The following is a 23,616-nucleotide window of genomic DNA, read 5'->3' as shown; positions in this document are numbered from 1 at the left end:
CCTGTTCCTATTCAGGATTTTTGGAGAGTTTTTTCTGAGAAGGAATCGCAGGTTTTGCCTCCCCATAGAGACTATGATTGTTCTATTGAATTTGTCCCTGGAGCGACTCTTCCTAAAAGTCGTTTATTTAACCTTACTATTCCTGAGAGGAAGGCTTTGGAGGAATACATACAGACAAGTTTGGCCGCCGGTCACATTAGGCCCTCTAAGTCTCCTGTGGCGGTTGGATTTTTTTTTGTAAAAAAAAAGGACGGCGGTTTACGTCCTTGTCTGGATTTTCGTGAGATTAACAAAATTACTGTACGCAATCCTTACCCACTGCCATTGATTCCTGATCTGTTTAACCAGTTAATGGGGGCCAAGTGGTTCTCTAAAATTGACCTTAAGGGGGCATACAATCTGTTGCGCATGAAGGAGGGTGATGAATGGAAGACTGCTTTTAACACTCCTGTGGGTCATTTTGAGAATCTGGTTATGCCTTTTGGTCTTACTAATGCTCCTGCATTTTTTCAGAATCTGATTAATGACATCCTTAGACCTTTGATCGGTAAAAATGTGGTTGTGTATTTGGATGACATTTTGATTTATTCGCCAGATCTGCAGTCTCATTGGCGGAGCGTGCGTGAGGTATTACAGTTATTAATGGACAATTCGCTTTTTGCTAAGCTGGAGAAATGTGAGTTCGCTGTACAGAGAATTAGTTTTTTGGGCTACATTATCTCCAGCAAAGGTTTTGAGATGGATCCGGTTAAGGTTCAGGCTGTGCAGGAATGGCCTAGGCCTATTGGTTTGAAATCGATACAGAGGTTTTTGGGTTTCGCCAATTACTACAGAAAATTCATAAAAAATTTTTCTAGTATTGTCAAACCTCTGACTGATCTCACCAGGAAAGGTGCTGATGCGGTTCAGTGGTCTTCTGAGGCCATTGAAGCTTTTGTGTATCTCAAGGAGAGGTTCACCTCTGCTCCCATCCTTATGCAGCCTGATGTTACTAGGCCGTTTTTGGTTGAGGTTGATGCTTCCTCTGTGGGGGTTGGCGCAGTATTGTCTCAGGATAACGGGGATGGATTACATCCCTGTGCCTTTTTTTCAAAAAAATTTTCGGAGACTGAACTGAATTACGATATTGGTAATCGGGAATTATTGGCTATTAAACTCGCATTTGAACACTGGCGCCACTTCTTGGAAGGTGCGGAATTTCCCGTTCAGGTTCTTGCGGATCATAAAAATCTGATATATCTTGATGCTGCCAAGCGCCTGAATGCCCGTCAGGCTAGGTTGGCACTGTTTTTCTCGCGGTTTAATTTCTCCGTTACTTACATCCCTGGTACTAAGAATGTTAAGGCGGATGCCTTGTCTCGCAGTTTTTCTCCCATAGTCGGTGCTGAGAAAGAGGAGAACATTTTACAAGAAGGTGTTGTGATAGCTGCTTTGGACTCCGTTTTGGAAAATGAGATTCTTAAAGCACAGGAGAATGCCCCTTCTAACACTCCTCATGGGAGGTTGTTTGTGCCTGGGACCTTTAGGAGAGATTTGTTTGTTGAGTGTCACGAATCTCGGTTGGCAGGTCATCCCGGAATCTCTGAGACCAAGAGACTGGTGGGTCGCAGTTTTTGGTGGCCTGGATGGCAGAAGGAAGTCATTAAGTGGGTGCGTCAATGTACTATATGTGCTAGATCTAAGTCCTCACATACTCCTGCTGCGGGGTTGCTTTGTCCTTTGGAGGTTCCCAGTGCTCCTTGGACACATTTGGCTATGGACTTTATAACTGACCTTCCCCCCTCTGAGGGTTTTACTGTCATCTGGGTGGTCGTGGACCGTTTTAGCAAGATGTGTCACTTGGTTCCTTTCGTCAAACTGCCCTGCGCTAAAACTCTCGCTAAGGCCTTTGTCAAGGAAATTGTCAGACTTCATGGCGTTCCTACTGACATTGTTTCTGATAGGGGTCCTCAGTTCGTGGCTCGTTTTTGGCGTGCCTTTTGTGATAGGTTGGGAATTCATTTGTCGTTCTCGTCCGGATATCATCCTGAATCTAATGGCCAGACAGAAAGGAAAAACCAGGATGTTGAGCAGTTCTTGCGTTGTTTTGTGGCAGACAATCAAGAGGGGTGGTCTGAGTTTCTGCCACTTGCTGAATTTGCTCTGAACAATCATACATCTTCTTCTGCTGGTTGTTCGCCTTTTTTTTGTTGTTCTGGGAGACATCCGTCGTTTGGGTCGTTCTCCAAGTTGGGATCTGCCGTGCCTGAGGAGGAGAATTTTTCCGGTGATTTGGAGAGAGTTTGGACGGATGTGCGTGGTAATCTTCAGGAGGCCAACAGAAAATCTAAAGACTACTTTGATAGGAAACGACAGGAGGTTTTGTTCGCTGTTGGTGACATGGTTTGGTTGTCCTCTAGGAATCTGCGGTTGAGGATTCCTTCAAAGAAATTGGGTCCCAAGTTTGTAGGGCCCTTTAAGGTGCTTCAGGTTGTCAACCAATCTGCTGTTAGGTTGGAGGTTCCTACCTCCTGGAGAATTAATCCGGTATTTCATGTCTCTCTGTTGAAAAAAGCTGTTGTATCGGATTGTGACGCCTCTGCCTCTGTTCCTCCGGTGGTGGAGGATGGGGAATATGAAATTTCTCGCATCCTTAACTCTAGACGGTATAGAGATAGTTTGCAGTATCTTGTGGCCTGGAAAGGTTTCGGTCCCGAGGATAACTCTTGGGTGAGGTCGGATGATGTTTCCGCGTCCAGACTTATCAGAGCGTTTCACAGGAGATTTCCTGATAAGCCTGGTCCTAGGGGATCCGGAGGATCCTCTTAGAAGGGGGGGTACTGTTAGAACCTTGCTCTTAGGTCTTTTTTCCTTTGCTGGTCACATGACCTTGTTGGCCTATTTAATCCTGCTCCGCCCTTCTGGCTTTGCTGGACTTCATTGTATATCTACTTTCTAGCGAGCCTGTGCTCTGTGTCTTGCTCTGTTAGTTTGCTTGGTCTACTGACCTCTATGTTCTATATATTTTGTTTGTTCGTCTGTCTGCTACTATTTCTGTTAGGAGGTGTCCCATATTCCTCCCAGTCCTTAGTACTTGTAGGGATTCCTTCCCCACATCTATAGGTCTCCGTACAGACTAGCTTAGGACTTTAGCAGGTCTGATCGCAGGATCAGGTCCCCTGTTAAATCGTAGGGATTAAGCTGAGTTCTATCGTAGGGACAGATCTCCTCTCTTTCCTTAGCTCTGGTAGCAGAACATAACAATATTCAGTTTGCAACCTGATGGAGGTCAGTATAGATGGACTAATAGAACAAGTCCCACACACAGCTAGAAGCCCAAATATTTTTTCAGAGGTAGATGCAGAAAAAAATTATATTCAGTTTGCAACCTGATGGAGGTCTGTATAGATGGATTAATAGAACAAGTCCCACACACAGCTAGAAGCCCAATATTATTTCAGAGGTAGATGCAGAAAAAAAATTATTTTTAATTTGCAACCTGATGGAGGTCAGTATAGATGGACTAATAGAGAAAGTCCCACACACTGCTAGAAGGCCAAATATTTTTTCAGAGCTAGATGCAGAAAAAAATTATATTCAGTTTGCAACCTGATGGAGGTCAGTATAGATGGACTAATAGAACAAGTCCCACACACAGCTAGAAGCCCAAATATTTTTTCAGAGGTAGATGCAGATAAAAATTATTTTTAATTTGCAACCTGATGGAGGTCAGTATAGATGGACTAATAGAGAAAGTCCCACACACTGCTAGAAGGCCAAATATTTTTTCAGAGCTAGATGCAGATAAAAATTATTTTTAATTTGCAACCTGATGGAGGTCAGTATAGATGGACTAATAGAGAAAGTCCCACACACTGCTAGAAGGCCAAATATTTTTTCAGAGCTAGATGCAGATAAAAATTATTTTTAATTTGCAACCTGATGGAGGTCAGTATAGATGGACTAATAGAGAAAGTCCCACACACTGCTAGAAGGCCAAATATTTTTTCAGAGCTAGATGCAGAAAAAAATTATATTCAGTTTGCAACCTGATGGAGGTCAGTATAGATGGACTAATAGAACAAGTCCCACACACAGCTAGAAGCCCAAATATTTTTTCAGAGGTAGATGCAGATAAAAATTATTTTTAATTTGCAACCTGATGGAGGTCAGTATAGATGGACTAATAGAGAAAGTCCCACACACTGCTAGAAGGCCAAATATTTTTTCAGAGCTAGATGCAGAAAAAAATTATATTCAGTTTGCAACCTGATGGAGGTCAGTATAGATGGACCAATAGAACAAGTCCCACACACTGCTAGAAGCCCAAATATTTTTTCAGAGCTAGATGCAGAAAAAAATTATATTCAATTTGCAACCTGATGGAGGTCAGTATAGATGGACTAATAGAATGATGCTATGCCCAAAAGATTTTACTTCACTAGGTGCAGTAAAAAAATTGGTATTCTATACACAGGTGGTATATCTTGCAACACAGATAGGCTACTCCACTGACTAACACACTCTGCAGTAGGCCAAAAAGGATTAGCTTTGCTAGATTCATCCAAATGCTGTGAAAAAAACTTGCACAGCACTGGCACAGACCTGCCTGGCAAAAACTGATAGGAACTGATGTAACCTAGTCCTGAAAAGGACTGCAATTACAATTAGTCTTTACTCCCACAATCTAACTATTTAAGAGCACAGACCTGCCTGATAAAAGTCGTAGGAAATGCTGTAACCTAGTCCTTAAAAGGACTGCAATCACAACTATTCCCTACTCCCAAGCTATCTGTAGATTTGTGCGAAAATTGGCTTGAAATTAACAAGGTATAGCGCACACAGCAACAGCGGTGCCGTCTAACACGCAGCTGCAGCAGTGAGAAAATGGTGGCGACGGGGAAAATGGCTTGGTCTTATAATGCAAGGACATGTGACATACACTGCCAATGACACATGCCCTTGCTTGTGTGAAAAACAGCAGTTCGCTCCATGTGTGCGCTGCTGATAGGCTGACAGACTGCACCTCCCCACTGCAAATGCGGGAAAGAGAAAAAAAAATGGAGATCTTCATTATTCCTGCAGAGATCCATCCCCTGCCCCTCCCCCCACCCCGCTGTACACTCAAACTGCGTATTAACATTAATTTTCATCATTACTGAGAAAAAATCCAGTTATGATTTTGGTGCACGAACAGTTATCGAACATAACCTCGAACAGCCGAATTTTTCTCAAATCGTTCGTGTTCGCCGAACGGCTCGAACACCGCCCAAAACTGCTCGAATTTGAGATTGGCGAACAGTTCGAGTAGAACAACGCTCATCTCTACTTAGCATCCTCTCTAGTTTAATATGGCAGCGTCCTTTATTATATAGCGTCTTCCATTACTACAACCCCTGGCAAAAAGTATGGAATCATCGGGCTCGGAGGATGTTCATTTAGTTGTTTAAAGTTGTTGAAAAAAAGCAGATCACAGACATGGCACAAAACTAAAGTCATTTCAAATGGCAACTTTAGGGCTTTAAGAAACATTAAAAGAAATCAAGAAAAAAAATGTGGCACTCAGTAAGGGTAATTTTTTTCAGACCAAGCAGAGGGAAAAAATTATGGAATCACTCAATTCTGAGGAAAAAATTATCGAATCATGAAAAACAAACACACAAAAGAACACTCCAATACATCACTAGTATTTTGTTGCACCACCTCTGGCTTTAATAACAGCTTGCAGTCTCTGAGGCATGGACTTAATGAGTGACAAACAGTACTGTTCATCAATCTGGCTCCAACTTTATCTGATTGCTGTTGCCAGATCAGCTTTGCAGGCTGGAGCCTTGTCATGGACCATTTTCTTCAACTTCCACCAAACTTCCACGGCTCTACACCCATATGCTGCACTCATGCTGCAGAGCAGACTGTCAAAGTGTCGGGGAATGATTACAGCCATGCTCACATTATAGTGAGTAGCGGGGAGCATAAAAGTTCATTTTTTTCCTGTAGCTCCTAGTCCACTAAAGTAGCCTAGCATGATTTTAATGCTATTTACCTGCAGTCTAATCTTACATCTGCAGGTAACGTTTCTGGACATGACAAGTTTCCTTTAAAGGTAAAGTAATTTGTTTAGTCAGCAAATATGCATTACTGTATATATTGTTAATAAATTCATTATAAAATTGGTCTGCTTTGTCGAGCTAAAAAATGAGCTGAACTGATATATTTTGGACAGTGTAGGAATTGCTGGCAGCTGAGCTGGTCAAACAAGGTACAAAAAATTAGCCATTACACAACCTTAGACGTGAGCTGACATTAGCTAGAGGTCAGAGTCTATGCTGAGCAAAGCAGTCATATAAAGCCAGGCTTCAAGAAGAGTCAACTGTCACATTTTCTAAAAGGCATAAAAAAGTTTAACATAGCAGCTTATTAAATTTGTCATATCTTCATTTTGAGGTAAGAGACTTAAGAAAAAAATCCATCATAATCTCATTATCTACTCAAGCTCTTTGATTCTGATTCATCATTGCTGTTTCTCCAGTTTTCTGAAGTAATTTCCTACTTTTTAGTGGCTTTAATATTTGCACTTTAGTTGCTGTACATTTTGTGCCACGTTTTAAGTTGTCTTTCTTTTTAAAGTTTTTTTTTTATCATTTTTCCCTGACAATTTTGCTTATCTAAATGTTTCAGACAGATTCATTATATGTGACTTTTATCAAATGTGGCATTTATTTCACGCATCTCACTCCAGTCCCCTTCTGGAGTAAGATTTCTGAAGAAGTTTCAATTGGGCAAATTTTTGTGACCTTTTTTTTAAAGGATTTGTAACTTTTGGTGCTGAAAAGTTGAAAAAATTGGTTAAAAACAAAAGTGAAGAGCATTGATTTTGAGCCAAATTCATGGACCATGTCTGCTATTTTGGCGGGAACAACATCAGCGAACACCACAAGAAGGAAAAAAAAAGTAATTTCAAGAATTTGCACGTGATGAATCAGGCTCTATGTTTTGAAGGAAAAGTAGATTTTGCAATTTGTTTGTTCTGATCAAGAAACATATCAGTAATCCTCCATGTCTGACTCTCAAGCTATTGTAAAACCATGACACCCAATGAAGGAGGGTGGCGGGCTGATGAAGACGCCGTGGCAACAAGTGGGTTGACAGAGTTTAATAATATGTTGAATGTGTGTACTGGGTACTTTATAAGTTGTGTAATAAAGTTTGCTATGTGTTATCCCTATGGCCGTTATATGCCGGTTCTCCTACAGGCTCTGCCTAGAGCCATCTCTGGGAATGCGGGAGGTCTATCCACTAGGGGAACCATACTATAGGTAGGGATATAGTTTACACTGCATTGCTTAGACATTAGACAGTTAACTCAGGAATTAGCTCACCAGTTGGGAGGGGTTAGAGTAGTTTTATAGAAAACAATTTCAGGGTTGCAGGCAGTTAGTCAGGATGTAGTTCATGACACGGACACACTAGTTCTGGGTCCACGACCCTTACAGCACAGGACAGCTGCAGGTCCTGTACAAGAAAGAGTGGAGTGGAGAAGGAAGGCTGAACAGACAGTGAGACAGGTTACACCAAGCAGATACAGTGGAGAAGTGAGTGTTTTATCAGTGCAAGTTTTCTGAACAGAATGAAGATACGTTTGATACTCGATCTGGACGCCGACACAGTCCTGGGCTTACAGCCCACCAGAGATACTGAGAAGCAGGCCTCTATATCCTCTATTTTTAGTTGGGTCACAGAGAAAGTGGAAGGTGGTGGGTCTCAGGACAGGACAAGGACGAACACTGAAATGGCACATAACCAAGGGTACTTCATTAAGTAATGTCTTAATCTGTATGCTGCAGCCATGTGTAGAAGAATTGCACACTAAAAGTGAGCCTATTATTCCAGATCTAAGATCTCCTGTCTTGTTTGAAGCTGATTCCGGTCCCATGGACAATGTAACAGTGAGTAAAGAAAATCCTCTATCACACAATACACTTCAGTCCTTTATAGAAGGGGGGATACAGGGCAAAGAGAACTCATTTCCGGCGCACAGCATGTTGAAACTGGCCCTGTGCCTCCCCCCCTTCACCCAACATGCCCAGACGGTCATCTGGGTTTGCAACAACTAGAGTCAGTTGTAGGTTAAATGGACAGACTGGGCTAACAATCTTAGCTGAAAACTCCTGGGGGACACATGGCCAAAACGTAATTGCTTCATTTCCAAAGACCCACAATAAGTGCAGCTCTGCAAAGTAGTGAGCTGATGACGGTTTCTTTTAGCTCCATTTACTGACATATATGATTAAATCTAGGTCTTAAAGGCACAGAAAAAGTTGAACAAAACAATGGTGCTGCAAAAAGCCATAATTGGCTCTCTTCTCAACACCTTCTCTATGGCACAGGCGTACCATTAATGTCATTGTACTGCCTGCATCAATCAGCAGTCCAGACAGCAAAGGTCAAGGCTGCTTCCGAAAGTGAAGCTCTATTGGAACGCAAGGAAGTGAGTATTTTTTTTTAATTGCTCTGCTGCAATTCATTTAATTATAGTATATATTCAATAAGGGAAGAACATAGTGGGTAATAAATAGAGAGAAGAGAGTGAGTAAGGAGATGGGGGTGAACATATTAAGTAATAAATTGGGTGAGGAAGTTAGTGGGAATAAATTTGGGTTCAGCATAAATAAGTATACTGCAACAGATTTGTCAGAAAACCTTTAGTTTCTTTTCAGAATCAACATTTTCTATGGGACACCATACTGCAAAATACTCCAACAAATGTGGGTCATTGATTGCAAACAAGATTTGTTTTTTTGCACACTCAAAAAATTAATTTTGCTATCAAATGCATTAAAGACTGTGTTGCAAAAATGAGTACACCCCAATTTGTCTTAGTCCAACCCAAGTTCTAGGAGCAAATCTAAAGTTTAGATTACCCAATTCTATTTAACAAGTATTCAACCACAGGTAAGTCTAAATATTCATTAAACAGGTGTCCAGTAAATATTTCACTTTAAAAGGGCATTACGTAAAGAAAACCCCTTCCCAATTCATGCTATCAGCAATGGCACCACATTAAAGAAAAATGTCACAAAACCAGAGAAAGAAAATAATTTCTTTATACAAGAAAGGTCAGGTCTACAATAATATCAGCAAAGATTTACTTACCAGTCAGAATAATGTAGTAAAAATGATGCAAACATTTAACAAAGATGTAACTACAACCATTTCACAGGAGCATGTTCTGATGAGAAGGGTTGAAGAAAGTCATAATGCAAATTAACGGCAGTTAGCCAAAAGGTAGAAAGCCAAACAGAGGTGAGTGTTTCCTGTTACACAATATGGCATACACTGCAGAGGCATGGAATGCATGGATTTCATCCATGAAGCAAGCCTCTCCTAAACCCCATGCAGAAAAAAGCCCACTTAAAATTTGCCAGGGCCCATGCTGAAAAATATGAAGACTACTGGGGCTCTTTCCTCTGGAGTGATAAAACGAACATAAATGTTTTTGGAACTAATGGCTTCAAGACTGTAGAGTGTCGCAAAAGCAAGGAGAAGAATAAAGTTTGTTGCCTACAGTGAAAAATTGTGATGTCAGTGTCCTTATCTGGGGCTGCATGAGTGCTACTGGTGTCAGGAGGGTGAATTTCATTTATAGCGTCAGGGAACCAGTGGTGGAATCACACATATCCCACCACTGCCACCAATATGTCAGGGAACCCAGCCGGAGGATCCCACAGATATCCCACTGTTGTTACCAAGTTGTCATGAAAAGCACTCCAATCGTCAGGACAATTATGCAATTGACAGGCGACTGATGGACGAGGCTATGGCTGTTTTTATTACTAGGCTGGATATTGTTCAGCCCAAAGTGAATAAATAGTATATTAGTATATACACCTCCAATTACAATGCATGGAATATATATATTGTAAGGTTGCAGCCGGACAGCTCATGGACGGGAGGTATGTGTCCCCAAGGTGCCAAGCCTTGGTGATGTAGGACTCGGAAAAGCAGGCTCCAGCACACATAGTGCTGAGAGGCGTTTAATGGGCCTGGATTATAGGGCCGGGTTTTACGAGCAGCTGAATGAGCTGGGGAGGATCAGCTGCTCACTTACCTCCAGTCCAGGTCTTGGAAGGCCTGATTTAAGACATCTGCACCTGTCTCAGTGGGTCTGTGTGTTTTGCAAGGTGAGCAGGCTTGCATGTGCTGCTCAGACTTTGATGAAGGCAGAGAAAGGCATTTGCATTTAAACGGCTGAGGCCGTGCTGTATATGGACTTGTTATTTTGTGTTTTGTTCTGTTATACCTTTTTGGAACCTGAAAGAGGCTGTGATATTTTTGTTTCCTGCTTGGTTTATGGACATTTAATAAACCACCAGTTTTTTTGAACCTATGGACTGGATCCCTGTGTGAAACAGCGCCTACCACAGAGATATATATACATACATACTCTGGAATGGTCACTGCCAAGCTCAACAATAATCCAGGAAAACTAGCTGCCACCACCAATCTTTTTCACATTCGAATTGGACAGGTAGTGTATGACTTCACGAGTGCGGTTCACAAAGCAAAAGGAGCGAAGCTGTTACATTTTATATATTTAATCCCAAAAGTAGGCAGTGTTTATAAAAATATTGTCATGAACTGCACAAGCACAAGCACACATGTAGTGAACAAACCAGGGGGACAAAAACCTGAACCTGACAGATCCCTGTTCAGATTGGTAAAAACCCTACTCTGTCACAGGTCTGTCCCTACCTTACCCCAGAGGTTATCACCCTAAGATAACGCAATGCTGCCCCCACTCGATGGCGAGCCACCCTGATTGTTCCTAACAGCTCCTAGAATAGCTATGCCCATGTAGCAACTCACTAAAGAAAATAGGTTATACACTAAAAACTGCAACTGACCCTGACGGTTCCTGTACAGGCTAGACATCTTGACTCCGCAGTGGCTAGTGGAGCCTGCGGGTGCAGAGATAAACATAAGCACAGATTAGGAGATGGTAACTCTGGCCTAAACTGCCTAAAATGCCCATGAGTTGTTTCACGTTCCTCCTAAAGAACAGGATAGCAGAGCAAAGTGTGAATTACCTACAAGAAGAGTGCTGAACAAAGGAAAGATCTGAGTAAACTAAATAATGAAATACCAAGTAAAGAATACAGCAAGCACTGTTAATAATTATACTGCCTATTTCCTAATGATAGTGTGCAAATTGAAGTGGTCAGTGGGGCGCTAGAAACTGGATAAGGCGCTGGAAAAGGATAAAACAAACCTCTTTATTGAAGTTCCTAATGATAAACAGAAGATAGGTGCAAAGACTAGCAAAGAAACAGCAAAGCGAAAATCCTTAACTGTAATCTCACAGACTGGCTCTAAACATCAACAGAACGTCAGAACATCCAAATCAATCTATCACCAGCAGGAAATGCCAGCAGGAAGACAGAATATAAAGCTGCACCCAAAAGTCAAAAGATGATAGGATGAAATGAAAACACCTGTGTTAAACTAAGCAGACTGAAGACAGAAAAGCTGAACCCAATCACCCAGAGAAAAGGTGTGTCTCCTGTGGCTTGGCAGACAGAGAAGCCGACCACAAACCACAAACTCAAGAGATCGAATCCAGAGGCCTGACAAATATACAAAATGTTATAAACTGACCTGGGCTTGAGTAGTACTATTGTAACCACTAGAGACAATACCGGCAAGTAGCGTAGTCAGCAATCAGCCAGAGGTCAGTACACGGGAGCAGCAGTATAATTATGGACAAGGCAGCAGGTGAAAGGAGGGCTTGACTAAAGGCTGGGAGCTCAATAATCTCACAATGCCAGGTTTAAGTAGGGTGTTACATCAGGAGATTACAGCTTGTAGCCAATCAGGAACTCAGGGTGGAGGCAATCAGGAACAACACCGGTACTAGTATCTTGGTTAGCAAGGATCTATCCAGCTAGATGAATAGCTCAAAAGGAAGAGCTACTGCCTGGTGCACAAGAGCTGCTGGTTTCAAGTTCTGACACAAAATGTATCACAAAAGGGGACAAAACAACACAGTATATACAATCACATCAAATAAAAAGGGATAACAAAAGAAAAGTACTAAACCTGTGTCATGAAAATGATGCAAATCTTAGAGGAGGGAAGCACTCCTTTTAGGAAAACAGTATAGAACCACAGTGAACTTTGTCTTCCAGGACTGACAATGATTATAATTCAAAATCTATATTTATCAATTAAGAGTCACGCCCACATACCTCCCAGGATGACCTCAGATTGGGGCTGGTCAACAGGATGTGGTTAGGTCCCCCAAAAATTATGGGATCCCGCATTTACCAGATAACTCTGCACTTGGAGGTCCCAGGCGGTAGATATTAATGCTATATTTCCTATCATAATTATAGCTTTTGATAGATAGGAAACATGGCATATATATCATAACATTATTCAGACAGAACCCTCGGTGGAAGATTCCCTATAATGAGGCAGATGAAGGCACTGTGGATGCCGTCTGGCTTGTGATTCCGCAGTATCTGTCTTTTTAGGCGTGAAAAAAAGTGCTGTTGGCCACAGTTTTGTGCATCAATGAAAAAAAGGACACCGCTGAACAGGGACCAGATGGAGTCCAGAGTAACTCTGCTGCCTGATTATAGTGAAAGGATCGCTTGGGAGTTTCATCTGAACCATATCAGATTTAGATGGAAACTCCGATGTAAGTGCTCAGCGTGCCGGATAAATGTGATCCCAAACGATATGTAAAATGATCCTAACAAAAGCTTCAACTGCACAAAAAAGCATGTCCCCACTCAGGTCCATCATCTGTTATCGGAAATATAGGGGACTTCCACAATACTGATAGCACAAAGGTTCTGGAAAAGCAAAATGGCTCCTCGTTCCCAAAAGAAATCCAGCTAATTCTGTGCTCCCAAATCCAAATGCCCCCTCTTTTCTGAGCCCCAGTGTGCCTAAACTGCAGTTAGCATCCACATGTTTGGCATTTCTGTAGCGATGAGAGCCTGCCTAATTTACAGGGGCATTTCTCCAGATGCATGAGCTGGGAACAACGTACTGAGCAATACAACATACTGGTCACTACAGCGTTCTAGTCACTACAATGTACTGGTCACTACAAAGGCAGTTTGCAATTTTTGCTTAGCAACATCCATTGTTGCTTGTTTCTAGAAAACACTCATGGAATCAAAATCATCACTACACCTATACATAAATTCCCAAAAGGGTATATTTTCCAAAATGGGGTCACTTGAGGGGGGATTCTGCTCTTCTTGCACATAGGGGCTCTGTATATGGAGTCTGCAAACTATTCTAGAAAAATCTGCACTCCAGGAGGCAAATAGCGCTCCGTCCCTCCCGAGTCTCGCCATGTGTCTAAGCAGTACTGAACAGCCACATATGGATTATTTCTACATTTAGCAGAACTTGTGGAACAAATTTTAGTGCCATTTTTTACCCATTTCCCAGAGTGAAAATGTAAAATCTGGGACTAAAACAAAATATTGGAGGTAAAATTTTAATTTTTTTTTTCTTTACTGCCCAATGGTATACAATTATGTGGTGTGAATATGATCACTGCACACCTAGATGAATTCATGGAGAGGTATAGTGTGTAAAATGGGGTCTCTCATGGGGGGTTCTGCTGTTCCGGCACCTCAGGGGCTCTGCCAATGTGACATGGCACCCTCAAACCAGTCCAGCAAAATTTGAATTCCAATATGGCGCTCATTCTCTTACATATTGGCTATCAACATACTCAGGAGAAATTGCACAACAAATTGTATGGTGCAATTTCTCCTGTTACCCTTGTGAAAATTCAAAATTTGGGGCTAAAAAATATATTTTTGTGGAAAAATGTTATCTCTTTATTTTTACGGCGCAACGTTATAACCTTCTGTGAATAACCTGGGGGTTCAAGGTGCACAACACACTTCTAGATAAGTACCCTGAGGGGTTTAGTTTCCAGAATGGTGTCACTTGTGGGGGGTTTCCACTGTTTCGGCACATCAGGGGCTCTTCAAACGCGACATGGCATCTGCTAATTGTTCCAGCAAATTTTACATTCAAAAAGTCAAATGGCGCTCCTTCCCTTTCGAGCCCTGCTGTGCACCCAAACAGTACTTTTCCCCAACAGTATCGGCATGGAGAAATTGAGCAACAAATTGTATGGTGCAATTTCTCCTGTTATACCCTTATGAAAATGCAAAATTTGGGGCTAAAAATTATTTTTGTGGGAGAAGTATGTTTTTTTTATCTTCACAACTCAACATTATAAACTTCTGTGAAGCACTTGGGGGTTGAAGATGCTCACCACAAATCTAGATAATTTCCCTGAGGTATCTAGTTTCCAGAATGGTGTCACTTGTAATGTTTTCCGCTGTTTAGTGAATAAACAGGGGTTTCCCCCACATATGGGGTATCTGCGTGCTCAGGAGAAATTGCACAACAAATTTTGGGGTCCTTTTTCTCCTTTTACCCTTGTGAAAGAAAAAAAAAATTGAGTCTAAAGTAACATTTTTGTGAAAAATTTAAATATTTATTTTTTATTTTCCCCATTCCATTAATTCCTGTGAAGCACCTGAAGGGTTAATAAACTTCTTGAATGTGGCTTTGAGCACCTTGAGGGGTGCAGATTTTAGAATGGTGTCACTTTTTGAGTATTTTCTGTCATATAAACCCCTCAAAATCACTTCAATTGTGATGTGGTCCCTAAAAAAATATGGTTTTGTAAATTTTGTTGGAAAAATGAGAAATCACTGGTCAACTTTTAACCCTTCTAACTTCCTAACCCAAAAAATTGTTTCAAAACTTGTGCTGATGTAAAGTAGACATGTGGGAAATTTATTAACTATTTTGTGTGACATAACTCTGATTTAAGGGCATAAAAATTAAAAGTTTTAAAATTGCAAAATTTTAAAAATTTTCGCCAAATTTTGGTTTTATCGAACAAGTCATATAAAGTCATATTGAACAAAATTTACCACCATCATAAAGTGCAATATGTCATGAAAAAACAATCTCAGGGGACAGAATTGTGAAATTTGGCCTGGTCATGAAGGTGAAAACAGGCTTGGGGGCTGAATTGGTTAATATATTGCAATCATATTATTTAGCACTGTGTACTTACAATTGCTTATTTAGACTTTCTACACAGTATTTTTATCTCTTTTCTCTGCTCTATGCAGAAACAGGAAGCTTCTTGTCCTGCATGATTCATTCTCCTCTTCAACTCCTGAGCCAGCTGCTCCCCTTCTCCCGCAAGGAACTTTTGCAGTGACTCATGCCTTGTGCAGAGAAAATTGACTTCCTGTTTCTACATCAAGCTTAGGAGGATTCAGCTAGTCAATTTTTAATCACATTATGTCATAGACCTAATGGAAAGCAGAAGAATGAACTGGGTAGAAGGAAAAAATGAGCAATTGAAAATACACAGTGCTATATAATATGATGGCTGCAATATATTAAGAGTATAACAATTTTGGTGGGAGTGCTTCTTTAAAGAGGTAGTAACCCACTTTCATGGATAACAAAATGACAACAATAAAACCAAAATGTTTATTATAACGGGTTGAAGAAATGCTCTACAATATATATGTGTCTATGAGTGGCCACCCAGTGGTGTGATGTATTTTCCATAAGCTACTTTATTATACCTTTTTTATCTTTATTTTTTTCCCTGTTACAAAATTTGAGCATGTTTTTAACTTCCAGTTTATGTATATCATATGTACATCGCCACATCTTATTTTGTTGGGTCCTCCCTTGTTATGTATAGTGCCATCCATTCCTTTCTCTTTTAATTTCATCCCTTAATGTGGATAGGTCACTCCTTTGAAAATAGTTTTCTCCTGTATTATGCAATGTGCTATCCCTTATTACATAGCATATTGTCTTATATATAGCGGTGTGCATTATTACCTAACATCATCCCTTGTTATGTATAATGTCAACTCTTATTACATACAAAGTCCACCCTTATTATGTACTGTAGTAATTGACTGTTTCCATACAGTGCCCTCCCTTATTACATATAGCGCTGTGCATTGTTACATAGGGTTCTCAGTTAATAGATAGCATCATCCCTCATTTCAAATTGTGACTGATGTCTCTGTGGTTTATATTTGTTTTAGCTGTGTTATGTATTGATTTTGGTGAGTGATAAGCAGGGTGAAATATACTATTTGTGACTCAAATTAAGTAGGTTTGGGCAGTACAAAAGGAAAAATGCAACGTGTACTACATGAGACACTTTTTTACCATCCTTTTGATGTCTTCCTGTGTGTTTGTCTCTTGACCTTTCACATTACTCGCTCCAGGTGCCAGTTTGAACAGCCTGGTACCTATTGTCACCTTTAATCCACCCATGTTGGAGAGCAAAAGTATAATTACTAAAAGTAAACTGGTAAGATGAACAGGAAGTGGCATACATACCCATGACATCTATTGTTTTTTTTCACAATGATTTGTCTGTTCTGACCATTCTAGCAATGTTTGCATTATTATTTTGACTTTCAGGTATCTTGTCAAGCTGTATAAGCACCAGCACTGCAAGCATTCTTATATATTTGGAATATTTCTCTGTTTTTTTAATATTTTTTAGTATATGTCAACTACAGCTCTCTGGTACCCACAGGGAATTTGGTTTCTGCTTCGAACATCACATACCAGTTACTTCTGCTTTTATCAACCCCCTTAAGCAAAATATGTAGCATTTGTTAAATTTACCCTACGCTCGTCAATGCCTGTACCCTGCACTCATCAGAAGTTGCTTTCAGATAATGAGATTTTTTTAAAATTTTTAAAGAAAGAAAGCTTTCCGTTCTGTTTCCTCATTCGCAGCAAAGATTAAAAAAGAAAATTGATGTTGTTTAATAGGAAAATTAACTGCTAAATACATTTTGCGCTACTTAAAAACAAATCAAACTGAGTATTACAATGAAATAGCTGGTTTCCTTTACACTATTTAAATGTAAATCTGTTTTCACAATATTTAAGTAAAAATCAGGTTTAGCTACGACTTAGTTTGCTGATGTACTTAAAGGAATTATCTGCAATACAAATTTTAGTAAACCATTAAGGCGCAGTCAGATGGCCATATAAATCGGACCGAGACCGAATAGCAGTGTACGGACTTACCGGCAGCTCTCCCAACCCAAGCATGACAGTTGCATAGAAATACATGAAGCTGTGATGCTTGGGTTCAGAGAGCCGCCGGCCAGTCTGTGCACTGCTTTCAGATTTCTGTCCAATTAATACAGCCATTTAATTTCGCCCTAAATATGAAATATCAGTATAACCCTAACAATCTGCTAAGTTAAGGAACTATAGGATTAAAACAAAAATAATTAGGGTTCCAGTGACCAACACCTTCCTGTCATCGTTTAGCAAGCTCCATACTTTTTATAGTAGCTGTTCCTGACTTTATAACTAACTGCTCTATGAGTATCCATCGACTGAAATAAGCATCTATGGATAGGATTAGTAGAAGCTCCAAGAAGGTCCCGAGAGATCTCTGGTGTTCACCCTACTCCATCCATACAGGGAGGTAGTGTTCACTTGGGCTGCATCCATGGGTTAGCTATTGACTAGTAGAGTGAGGTGCGGGAATAAGCCAGGTTAACATAAGAAAGGTAAGAACAATGCCAAAATTAGAACTGAACAAATAGTCGAGAAATAGCTTGGTCAAAGCCCAGGAGGCCCAGCAGTTATGTTTGGGGAAAGTTGTCAGAGTCCAAACAAGGATAAAAAATGACTTGAAAATGGAGCTAACATTCAATAAATTAAGCTACTGTATATACAGCGGGTGAAGTAAGTATTACTAATTTTCTAAGTAAATATATTTCTAAAGGTGCTATTGACATGAAATTCTCATCAGATGTCTGTAACAACCCATCCAATGCACACAGGAAAAGAAATAAAACCATACATGTCCTTAAAGTAAGTTATGTGTAATAATGAGTAATGACACAGGGAAAAATTATTGAACACATGAAGAAAGAGAGGTGCAAAAAGCCATGGAAAGTCATCACTCCAGCTGAAATCTATCAGTAATTAGAAAGCAATCCTGCCTCTTAGTGAAAAATAATATCAGCTGGTTTAACTAATGGCCTATAAAAAGGTGTCTCATTAGCAAGGTGCCACCACACAAGAAACATCTCATGATGGTTAAAACCAGTGAGCTTATTCGAGACCATCACAACCTTAATGTTGCAAAACATACTGATGGCATTGGTTAGGGAAGAATTTCTAAACTATTGAAGGTACCAATGAGCACTGTTGGGGCCATAATCCAGAAGTGGAAAGAACATCATTGCACCATAAACTGGCCACGACCAGGTGCTCTCTGCAAGATTTCAGACAAAGGAGTGAAAATAATTATCAGAAGAGTGGTCCAAGAGCCAAGGATCACCTGTGGAGAGCTACAGAAAGTCCTGGAATCAGCAGGTACAATTGTTTCAATGAAAACAATAAGTAATGCACCAACCTCCTTGGCCTGTATGCACGCTCACCACGCAAGATTCCATTGCTGAACAAAACGCATGTACAATAGCGTTTAAGTTTTGCTTCATATCACTCAAAAAAAACCATACCAACAGTGAAGCATGGAGGTGGGAACATCATGGTGTGGTGCTGTTTTTTAGCATATGACATTGAAAACTTCATATAATTGAAGGAAGGATGAATAAACAAAAGTACCTAGACATTCTTGATAAAAATCTGCTGCATTTACCAGGATGATGAAAATGAAACGAGGATGGGCAATTCAGCAAAACAATGATCCAAAACACACAGCCAAGGAAACTCTCCATTGGTTTTAGAGACAAAAAAATAAATCTGCTAGAATGGCCCAGCCAATCACCTGACCTGAATCCAATAGACAATTTATGGCAGGAACTAAAGCTCAGAGTGCATAGAAGGAGCTCATGGCGCCTTCAGGATTTGAAGAGTGTTTGTGTGGGTCAAAATCACACCTGAGCAATGCATGCACCTAGTTTCTCCATAGAGGAGGAGTCTTGAAGCCTCACCAACAAAGACTTTTGTGTGAAGTATTATATAAATTTCAGTAAGCGTGTTCAATACTTTTTCACTGTGTCATTTCTTATTATTATACATAACTTAATTTATGGACATCTATGGTTTGATTTCTTTGCCTTTGTGGATTGTATGGGTTGTTACCAACATCTGGTGAGACTTTCATGACTATAGCACCTTTAGAAATATATTTACCGTATTTTTCGGACCACTTTTTTTCCTCCAAATTTGGAAGGAAAATGGGGGATGCGTCTTATACTCCGAACGTTACTTTACCGGTGGAGGTGGAGCGGAGATCACAGGGTCCTCCGGCGGTGGCAGAGGTGAGATGCGGCTGGAGCCGGGGCCTGTACCTGTGCTGGGCTGTGAGCAGCGTCCGGGGATGAAGCAGAGGAGCCGGGGCCTGTGCCGGTCTGTGAGTTGCGTCTGGCGGTGCGTCAGAGCAGTGTGTGCAGCTTCCGGTGGCCACGGCCATCTTCCTGAGGTCGTGATCACGGCGCCTCAGGAAGATGGCCACGGCCACCGGAAGCCGCACACACCGCTCTGCCGCACCGCCGGATGCCGCTCACAGCCCGGCACAAGCCCCAGCTCCTCTGCTTCTATGCCAGACGCTGCTCACAGGTCTAGACCCCAGCAGGTCCAGGCTCCAGCAGGCCCCTCTGTTTCACCGCCAGACACCAGCCACAGCCAGCACAGGTCCCGGGCCCCAGACTTCAGAAAGGCCCCAGACTTCAGACAGGCCCCAGATTTCAGACAGGCTCCCGATTTCAGACAGGCCCCAGACTTCAGACAGGCCCCAGACCTCAGACAGGCCCCAGACCTCAGACAGGCCCCAGAAAGGCCACAGCCAGGCACAGGTCTGAGCCTGACACCAGCCAGGTCGCAGGTCCCAGCCAGGCCACAGGCCCCAGTCAGGCCACGGGCCCCAGTCAGACACCGACCCGCAGCATCTCACCTCTTCTGCTGCCGCCGGGTTCCTCAGGCAGGGAACGGAGGGACCTGCGATTCTGCTCCACCATCACTGCAACTTACAGCTGCTGGAGCACCGGCTTCATGTATCCAGGGTCCGCAGCATTCCTCCACTTCCGCCGGACTGGTTTCCTGAAGGACCCTGCCTCCTGTGACCCCCGCTCCACCACCCCCCAGGTAAGATACCATACCTATTCAGACTATAAGACGGACCCCATCTTATAAAAAATATATTTTTTCCTATTTTCCACCCCAAAATTTGGGGTGCATCTTATGGTCTGGTGCGTCTTATAGTCCGAAAAATATGGTACTTAGAAAATTGGTGACGTGTTCAATACTCATTTCACCCGCTGTAAATATGGATCACATGCTTCTACCAATTTGGCAAAAAAAAGAATTTATCTACAATAATTCTTCCTCATTCGTACTGCTGTTATAGTCTCCCCTAAACAAATATATAAAATAATAATAATGCACAGAAAGGGTGGATAAAATACTCTGCTCCCATTTAGAGTATGTCTGCTACCTTAAACAAAGTGTGGGGATGTATTTTTGGCCCAAAAAGCACTGTTTTTGCAATAAAGTTTGATTAAAAATTTTGAACAGGCTAGCTTCTACAACCTCTATGTATCACGCTACATAGTTATATGATTGCAAGCAAAAAAGAAGAAAAAGAGTACATGGTTTAGGCAAAAAATGTATGAAAAATGTTATTGAAGAATGCACTTACATTAGAAAAACTTCATTAGAAAATAGGACAGCAAGTAATGAAACATTGTAGCTCTGCACACATAAACAAAGTGACAATAGTGCTTAAAAAGAAGTCCAAAAGTGCACCGCAGTAATACCAATGTAAAATGCAGATAGCATCTAGGCAGTGCAAAAAGCATCTAGGCACAATATCAAAGCAACATGCCTATAACAGTAGAGAACCAAAGGGGTCATGAGCATATGTAAACATTTAAGGGCCAAGTGCCAATTAAGGTAATAATGACACCAATGATTGCTCTTACCAATAGATGTGTGCAGAGGGAATGGTAGAGAAGGAACCAGGTGAAGGGGCAATTCCCACACGGACCTCCGCCGCGCGTTTCGCGTGGCTTTCTCAAGGAGGAAGGTGCCATGATTGTTACATGATTGCAGAATGAGTTAACTGTCATATTCATCAGTGCACTCATATAACAGCACGGTGTATAATTCTTATATTTCTTCTCTGAACTTCTCTAAGCTAATTTATGGCCGATTGAAAGTTAAACTTAACATGCTACTATAATTATGTTAGATTAGCAATAATGCCATTGAACTGGACAATAATAAGTATTGTTGTTTACTTCATTCCTTCTACAGCCTCTTTTAATACAGCATGACATGAACACAAGATGCACCTTTAGGTCTTGGCTACTCTATTCTTCTCTCGGGCACTCGGGATCCAAAGTCTTTTACTTGGTAAGTGAGAGCACCATATCTGTATAAGACTATGCAGCAGAGGGTAGCAGCTCACAAAGATTTGGCCCACCAGAATATGAGAGTATACTCCTGCTACTAAACCCACGTCATTTGCAGAACCAACAGGTTGCCTATTTCACATGAGATTGAAAAGTTACAAAAAAGATACTTGGAGATTGTCAGTGCTAAATAACAGAATAGAACACTCTTCTTCCGAAAGTTATCTATTGTATATAATAAGCTTGTAAAAATATGTCTTCAGTTTACAACTCTTAGTGGTAGATGCATACCATGGCAATCTGCTATCCGTTATTAAAACATCAATTTCTAATTATTAGCATATCATGTTTTATTAATTTTGTGTTAAATAAACATATGAAAATGATAAATCACCTCTAAATGTAAGAAATGGACACTGGGAATTGAGCGTGTTCTACTCTGATAGAGAACAATCCCTTTACTGGGCCTTACATCTTGGTATTCTTAAATTAATGCGCCACAACAAAATTAAAAGCCTTTAAAAGAAAATTCCCAAATGTACCCTATATTTTAGTTACATTTAAAATTATATTTATTATTTTTTTTAAATATAATCCTTATAAAAACTTCAGAATTTATATTGTGAATTTTAGAATTCCGTATACTAACTAGAGATGACAGAGCAAGTGTCATGATTTTACAAAGTTTCGCTCTGCTTGGAAAACCTAAGGCTAAAAACAGCATGTTATATACGCGTAAGTAAAACAATGCAGTGGACTAGCAAGGTACTCTGTGTACGCCTTCTTGGCAGGCCAAACAAATAACCAGAAAAAACAAGGTGCATAATCTTTATAGATGAAAGGATCCCTTGGAGCTTATCCATCTTTAGCTTAGAAATTCAGATAACTTTAAATATTCTATAGTTCCATAAATTAGACGTGAGACAGAAACCTCCATTACTGTGCTCTACAATATTACGATTAATCTTTAAATTGAAATGCTGGATGTTTATTACCATGACCCGAAATCTCAAGAGAAAATTAATTATCTTGTTCTTTTCAGAGGAAACATATGTAAAATATCATTAATAAATAAATTTTGATCCAGTGAATTCCAAGTTTCATTTCAAAGCCTATAAAGTCTTTTGACCTGCTGGTCCTCAATGATGTCAGCTAGTGGCAATTAGAATGAGCAGTAGGTTTTATGGGGCCTCGTAATTAGAAGACATTAGGGATTAATCACAGTGTCAGCATTCTTATACATTATAACTGTTAAGATTCTTTTTTTATTGTCATGCAGAAATGTAGACACCCTTTTGTGAGATGAGTGCGATAAAGTGAATTGATTTAAAAATGAATTGGCATAATATAACATCTGGGATTTAAAGACAGTAATATCACAGGGACCACTAACAAGTAATAGTTTGGGTACTTACCTGTTGCATGTGAACATGCATAGACTTTACATAATAAAATTAAATTAATGCAGGTGCTCAAGAATTTAATAAAATAAACAATCACTAAACACTTGACTACAAATTTTAATTACGTTTTTGACATATTAATTAAAGATGGTAAAAAAGATTTGCAGGACACTGGTTCAACATCCACATCATTAGTCTGTGGCCTCAGATCAGAGCTCTGTGAACCTCCCTTTACATGCTTGTATCCCCGTCGCCACTTTTGATTAGTAGACCTGGTGCAACATCAAGTGGGTGAGTTGCACTGCAACAATGATATCACACTGGGCCCATTAATCAGAAGACGTAATTTCAGCAATTAGGCGGAGGATAGAAGGGCCAAGGTCAGCAGCCCTGGACTACCAAGGTGGCCACTGGACCAGTATATATCGCTAATATTAATTCATGTCCATTTAGAGGAAATTGAGTGAAACACTATAACTAATCGACTGGGAATCAGATTGGGAGTCCGTAATATTACATATGATAAATATAGTTAAGGAAATTGCAAAACAAGCAGCACTCAGATCTTTTAGTTATTTCAATAGACCTTAAGGGAAGTGGTTGTAATCTTTGGGGTCAGCTTTTTGTTGCTGTGTATGGGGAACATGGTGATCATAAATTGGTGAATGAGTATCATCAAACCCATGTGAGTGTCAGTGTCTGAGAGGTTGTTCCTGCAAATATAAGGTATTGACGGAATATCCTGTGGAAGCAGATTGACGCTTGCCTGTTCACTTCATATTTGCGCC

The 23,616-nt window shown here is 40.6% G+C and overlaps 1 protein-coding gene across 3 annotated transcripts in view; it reads right to left on the bottom strand.

Annotated features, from left to right (window-relative positions):
* Positions 1–23,616, bottom strand: part of CDH20 (cadherin 20) — an 813,890-nt gene that overhangs the window by 257,995 nt on the left and 532,279 nt on the right. Inside the window, exon 1 of one of the 3 annotated variants that reach the window (XM_073678648.1) lies at positions 16,237–16,255. The exons of the other annotated variants lie outside the window; for them this stretch is intronic. The gene's annotated coding sequence lies outside the window, so the exon portion shown is untranslated. Of the gene's footprint in view, positions 1–16,236; positions 16,256–23,616 lie in introns of those variants that run through there. 3 annotated transcript variants of the gene reach the window in all.

The sequence above is a fragment of the Phyllobates terribilis genome, unplaced genomic scaffold, assembly GCF_046119375.1.
Source record: "Phyllobates terribilis strain yellow unplaced genomic scaffold, ASM4611937v1 Scaffold_4__5_contigs__length_816908805, whole genome shotgun sequence".
In the NCBI taxonomy this organism is placed as follows: Eukaryota; Metazoa; Chordata; class Amphibia; order Anura; family Dendrobatidae; genus Phyllobates; species Phyllobates terribilis.
This window is presented reverse-complemented; position numbering and strand designations above follow the sequence as displayed.